The following is a 5,874-nucleotide window of genomic DNA, read 5'->3' as shown; positions in this document are numbered from 1 at the left end:
TCGCTGTCGGAAGATTGCGTTGAACCTGGAGAGTTGGGACCCATGGAATGGGGAGCACGCAGGATTCCTTTCAAGGGTCTGCATTTGCTTTCCCAACCTCACCAATCGTCTCAGCCCCAAGAGTGTCCAGCCTTATGTCTTCTGCCGCTGGGGCTGTAGATGTGGTCAATCCTGGTTGCATGCCAGTCCCTGATCGCATTTTGGAAGAATTTCTCTCTGTTTTGCCCTGCTTGTTTCTTCTTTGTGTTGGAAATGTATCCTCAGAATGGGTCTGAGCTGATTTTCCCTGCTGTTTTTAGGCCGCTTTACACACACTTGATGCACTTACACAGAGATATCAAGACTTAGCTTTTAAGATGCTTACTAGTGGGATAGATACTTGTGCGATGAACAGGGTCTGGTGAGTCCAGTTGATTGAGCAAGGAGTAGGTCGTGTCCATTCCATATTCGGTTTTCGGAAGGGTATCTGTGCTCATTTCAAACTCGAGTTTTATGCGTCACCCCACCTCACCTTTCCCCTGAAGCAGGCCTAAGTGTGTTTTCTAAAAGCGTGACTCTGTTCTGTTTGGGGATTCAGTTCATGGGGAGCGATTTTTACATTCCCTCGATAAGTGATATCATAAGTTTCTGTCTTTGTGGGACTTATTTCACTGAGGATGATCGTACCTAAATCCACTCAGGATGCGGCTACCAGCCTCATGACGTGGATTTCATGGGTGAGTGACACTCCATTGGACCTACGTAGCACCACTTGTCCACTTGTCCACTTGTCTTTGTCCACTTGTCCACTTGTCTTTGTCCACTTGGCTCTTTCCCGGGATATGAAACGTGTACCGGAGTCGAGGTTCTTGTCAAGACAGCAGCCCTCAACTTTGGGGTCCCTGTGTCTGGTTGATTTTTTCATTTTCCCAAGGTCAACGCCCATGTGTGGAAGTGCCCTATGCTCTGTGGTTCTGTGTTTAACATGTTTTGGGAAAGAGGATACACTTGTGAAGATTGGCTGTTGGCCATTGACATCCCGCCCATCAGCTTAACAAGGCTCCCTTGACTCCGTGGCCTGCCCTGCCTTTCTGGTTTTTAGACTTTTTTCGCCTGGCCCTTTTGCCCCGGGGGGGGGGCGAGAGATTTCTTTGTAGTGCTGATTTGCTCTCCCAGGTTGCTTGGTTGGCCAAAAAGGGCGTATGCGTTTTTTCCTGAATATATTCAGGAAAAAACGCATACGCCCTTTTTGGCCAACCGCATCATTGTCCACGTTCTGGCGCTTTTCATGTGCTATCGGGGCCATTCCCATGTAGCCGTTGACATCCGTTTCCTGCAGTTCTGCCTTGCGTTCAACGCCTCTTCGTAGCCTGACCTCAATATATTTGGGGGCGATAGTTATCGTTTAGAACTCTGCAGGTTTGGGAAGTGCAGTGCCCCTGAGCTCCATTTCCCAAGTCGCTTTTTTGTGAGTGGGACGCAACACGGCTGGATGGCTTCACGCCCTATTGTCGATCCGGGGTGGCAGGCTGAGCCTTTGGTGAATTCTTCTTCGCGATGGGAAATGAGAGTGACATGTGCCCGACCAAACACCTCCAGCGAGTCTCTCATTGGTTCCCCCTCTTGCAGTTCATCCTGCGGACAAATTCCAGCCGGTACGAAAGAGGCATGGAAAGGCGCTGAGTCTCCAAGTGGGGGGATTGTTAGTAAGGGGGCCTGAATGGAGAACACGAGCACCAGGAGATGAAAAGTGAGGTGAGTTTCAGAAAGCTTTCCCGATCCCACGGTGTAGCGTCCGCTGGGTTTCCAATGAGTGCTTTCGCTGTCGGAAGATTGCGTTGAACCTGGAGAGTTGGGACCCATGGAATGGGGAGCACGCAGGATTCCTTTCAAGGGTCTGCATTTGCTTTCCCAACCTCACCAATCGTCTCAGCCCCAAGAGTGTCCAGCCTTATGTCTTCTGCCGCTGGGGCTGTAGATGTGGTCAATCCTGGTTGCATGCCAGTCCCTGAACGCATTTTGGAAGAATTTCTCTCTGTTTTGCCCTGCTTGTTTCTTCTTTGTGTTGGAAATGTATCCTCAGAATGGGTCTGAGCTGATTTTCCCTGCTGTTTTTAGGCCGCTTTACACACACTTGATGCACTTACACAGAGATATCAAGACTTAGCTTTTAAGATGCTTACTAGTGGGATAGATACTTGTGCGATGAACAGGGTCTGGTGAGTCCAGTTGATTGAGCAAGGAGTAGGTCGTGTCCATTCCATATTCGGTTTTCGGAAGGGTATCTGTGCTCATTTCAAACTCGAGTTTTATGCGTCACCCCACCTCACCTTTCCCCTGAAGCAGGCCTAAGTGTGTTTTCTAAAAGCGTGACTCTGTTCTGTTTGGGGATTCAGTTCATGGGGAGCGATTTTTACATTCCCTCGATAAGTGATATCATAAGTTTCTGTCTTTGTGGGACTTATTTCACTGAGGATGATCGTACCTAAATCCACTCAGGATGCTGCTACCAGCATCATGACGTGGATTTCATGGCTGAGTGACACTCCATTGGACCTACGTAGCACCACTTGTCCACTTGTCCACTTGTCTTTGTCCACTTGTCTTTGTCCACTTGGCTCTTTCCTGGGATATGAAACGTGTACCAGAGTCGAGGTTCTTGTCAAGACAGCAGCCCTCAACTTTGGGGTCCCTGTCTCTGCTTCATTTTTTCATTTTCCCAAGGTCAACGCCCATGTGTGGAAGTGCCCTATGCTCTGTGGTTCTGTGTTTTACATGTTTTGGGAAAGAGGATACACTTGTGAAGATTGGCTGTTGGCCATTGACATCCCGCCCATCAGCTTAACAAGGCTCCCTTGACTCCGTGGCCTGCCCTGCCTTTCTGGTTTTTAGACTTTTTTCGCCTGGCCCTTTTGCCCCGGGGGGGGAGGCGAGAGATTTCTTTGTAGTGCTGATTTGCTCTCCCAGGTTGCTTGGTTGGCCAAAAACGGCGTATGCGTTTTTTCCTGAATATATTCAGGAAAAAACGCATACGCCCTTTTTGGCCAACCGCATCATTGTCCACGTTCTGGCGCTTTTCATGTGCTATCGGGGCCATTCCCATGTACCCGTTGACATCCGTTTTCTGCAGTTCTGCCTTGCGTTCAACGCCTCTTCGTAGCCTGACCTCAATATATTTTGGGGCGATAGTTATCGTTTAGAACTCTGCAGGTTTGGGAAGTGCAGTGCCCCTGAGCTCCATTTCCCAAGTCGCTTTTTTGTGAGTGGGACGCAACACGGCTGGATGGCTTCACGCCCTATTGTCGATCCGGGGTGGCAGGCTGAGCCTTTGGTGAATTCTTCTTCGCGATGGGAAATGAGAGTGACATGTGCCCGACCAAACACCTCCAGCGAGTGTCTCATTGGTTCCCCCTCTTGCAGTTCATCCTGCGGACAAATTGCAGACGGTACGAAAGAGGCCTGGAAAGGCGCTGAGTCTCCAAGTGGGGAGATTGTTCGTAAGGGGGCCTGAATGGAGAACACGAGCACCAGGAGATGAAAAGTGAGGTGAGTTTCAGAAAGCTTTCCCGATCCCACGGTGTAGCATCCGCTGGGTTTCCAATGAGTGCTTTCGCTGTCGGAAGATTGCGTTGAACCTGGAGAGTTGGGACCCATGGAATGGGGAGCACGCAGGATTCCTTTCAAGGGTCTGCATTTGCTTTCCCAACCTCACCAATCGTCTCAGCCCCAAGAGTGTCCAGCCTTATGTCTTCTGCCGCTGGGGCTGTAGATGTGGTCAATCCTGGTTGCATGCCAGTCCCTGAACGCATTTTGGAAGAATTTCTCTCTGTTTTGCCCTGCTTGTTTCTTCTTTGTGTTGGAAATGTATCCTCAGAATGGGTCTGAGCTGATTTTCCCTGCTGTTTTTAGGCCGCTTTACACACACTTGATGCACTTACACAGAGATATCAAGACTTAGCTTTTAAGATGCTTACTAGTGGGATAGATACTTGTGCGATGAACAGGGTCTGGTGAGTCCAGTTGATTGAGCAAGGAGTAGGTCGTGTCCATTCCATATTCGGTTTTCGGAAGGGTATCTGTGCTCATTTCAAACTCGAGTTTTATGCGTCACCCCACCTCACCTTTCCCCTGAAGCAGGCCTAAGTGTGTTTTCTAAAAGCGTGACTCTGTTCTGTTTGGGGATTCAGTTCATGGGGAGCGATTTTTACATTCCCTCGATAAGTGATATCATAAGTTTCTGTCTTTGTGGGACTTATTTCACTGAGGATGATCGTACCTAAATCCACTCAGGATGCGGCTACCAGCCTCATGACGTGGATTTCATGGGTGAGTGACACTCCATTGGACCTACGTAGCACCACTTGTCCACTTGTCCACTTGTCTTTGTCCACTTGTCCACTTGTCTTTGTCCACTTGGCTCTTTCCCGGGATATGAAACGTGTACCGGAGTCGAGGTTCTTGTCAAGACAGCAGCCCTCACCTTGGGGGTCCCTGTGTCTGGTTGATTTTTTCATTTTCCCAAGGTCAACGCCCATGTGTGGAAGTGCCCTATGCTCTGTGGTTCTGTGTTTTACATGTTTTGGGAAAGAGGATACACTTGTGAAGATTGGCTGTTGGCCATTGACATCCCGCCCATCAGCTTAACAAGGCTCCCTTGACTCCGTGGCCTGCCCTGCCTTTCTGGTTTTTAGACTTTTTTCGCCTGACCCTTTTGCCCCCCCGGGGGGGGGGAGAGATTTCTTTGTAGTGCTGATTTGCTCTCCCAGGTTGCTTGGTTGGCCAAAAAGGGCGTATGCGTTTTTTCCTGAATATATTCAGGAAAAAACGCATACGCCCTTTTTGGCCAACCGCATCATTGTCCACGTTCTGGCGCTTTTCATGTGCTATCGGGGCCATTCCCATGTAGCCGTTGACATCCGTTTCCTGCAGTTCTGCCTTGCGTTCAACGCCTCTTCGTAGCCTGACCTCAATATATTTGGGGGCGATAGTTATCGTTTAGAACTCTGCAGGTTTGGGAAGTGCAGTGCCCCTGAGCTCCATTTCCCAAGTCGCTTTTTTGTGAGTGGGACGCAACACGGCTGGATGGCTTCACGCCCTATTGTCGATCCGGGGTGGCAGGCTGAGCCTTTGGTGAATTCTTCTTCGCGATGGGAAATGAGAGTGACATGTGCCCGACCAAACACCTCCAGCGAGTGTCTCATTGGTTCCCCCTCTTGCAGTTCATCCTGCGGACAAATTGCAGACGGTACGAAAGAGGCCTGGAAAGGCGCTGAGTCTCCAAGTGGGGAGATTGTTCGTAAGGGGGACTGAATGGAGAACACGAGCACCAGGAGATGAAAAGTGAGGTGAGTTTCAGAAAGCTTTCCTGATCCCACGGTGTAGCATCCGCTGGGTTTCCAATGAGTGCTTTCGCTGTCGGAAGATTGCGTTGAACCTGGAGAGTTGGGACCCATGGAATGGGGAGCACGCAGGATTCCTTTCAAGGGTCTGCATTTGCTTTCCCAACCTCACCAATCGTCTCAGCCCCAAGAGTGTCCAGCCTTATGTCTTCTGCCGCTGGGGCTGTAGATGTGGTCAATCCTGGTTGCATGCCAGTCCCTGAACGCATTTTGGAAGAATTTCTCTCTGTTTTGCCCTGCTTGTTTCTTCTTTGTGTTGGAAATGTATCCTCAGAATGGGTCTGAGCTGATTTTCCCTGCTGTTTTTAGGCCGCTTTACACACACTTGATGCACTTACACAGAGATATCAAGACTTAGCTTTTAAGATGCTTACTAGTGGGATAGATACTTGTGCGATGAACAGGGTCTGGTGAGTCCAGTTGATTGAGCAAGGAGTAGGTCGTGTCCATTCCATATTCGGTTTTCGGAAGGGTATCTGTGCTCATTTCAAACTCG

This window comes from Kogia breviceps, chromosome 3 (genome assembly GCF_026419965.1).
Source record: "Kogia breviceps isolate mKogBre1 chromosome 3, mKogBre1 haplotype 1, whole genome shotgun sequence".
Taxonomy (NCBI): domain Eukaryota; kingdom Metazoa; phylum Chordata; class Mammalia; order Artiodactyla; family Physeteridae; genus Kogia; species Kogia breviceps.
The sequence above is the reverse complement of the archived record's forward strand: the minus strand, read 5'-3'. Positions refer to the sequence as shown.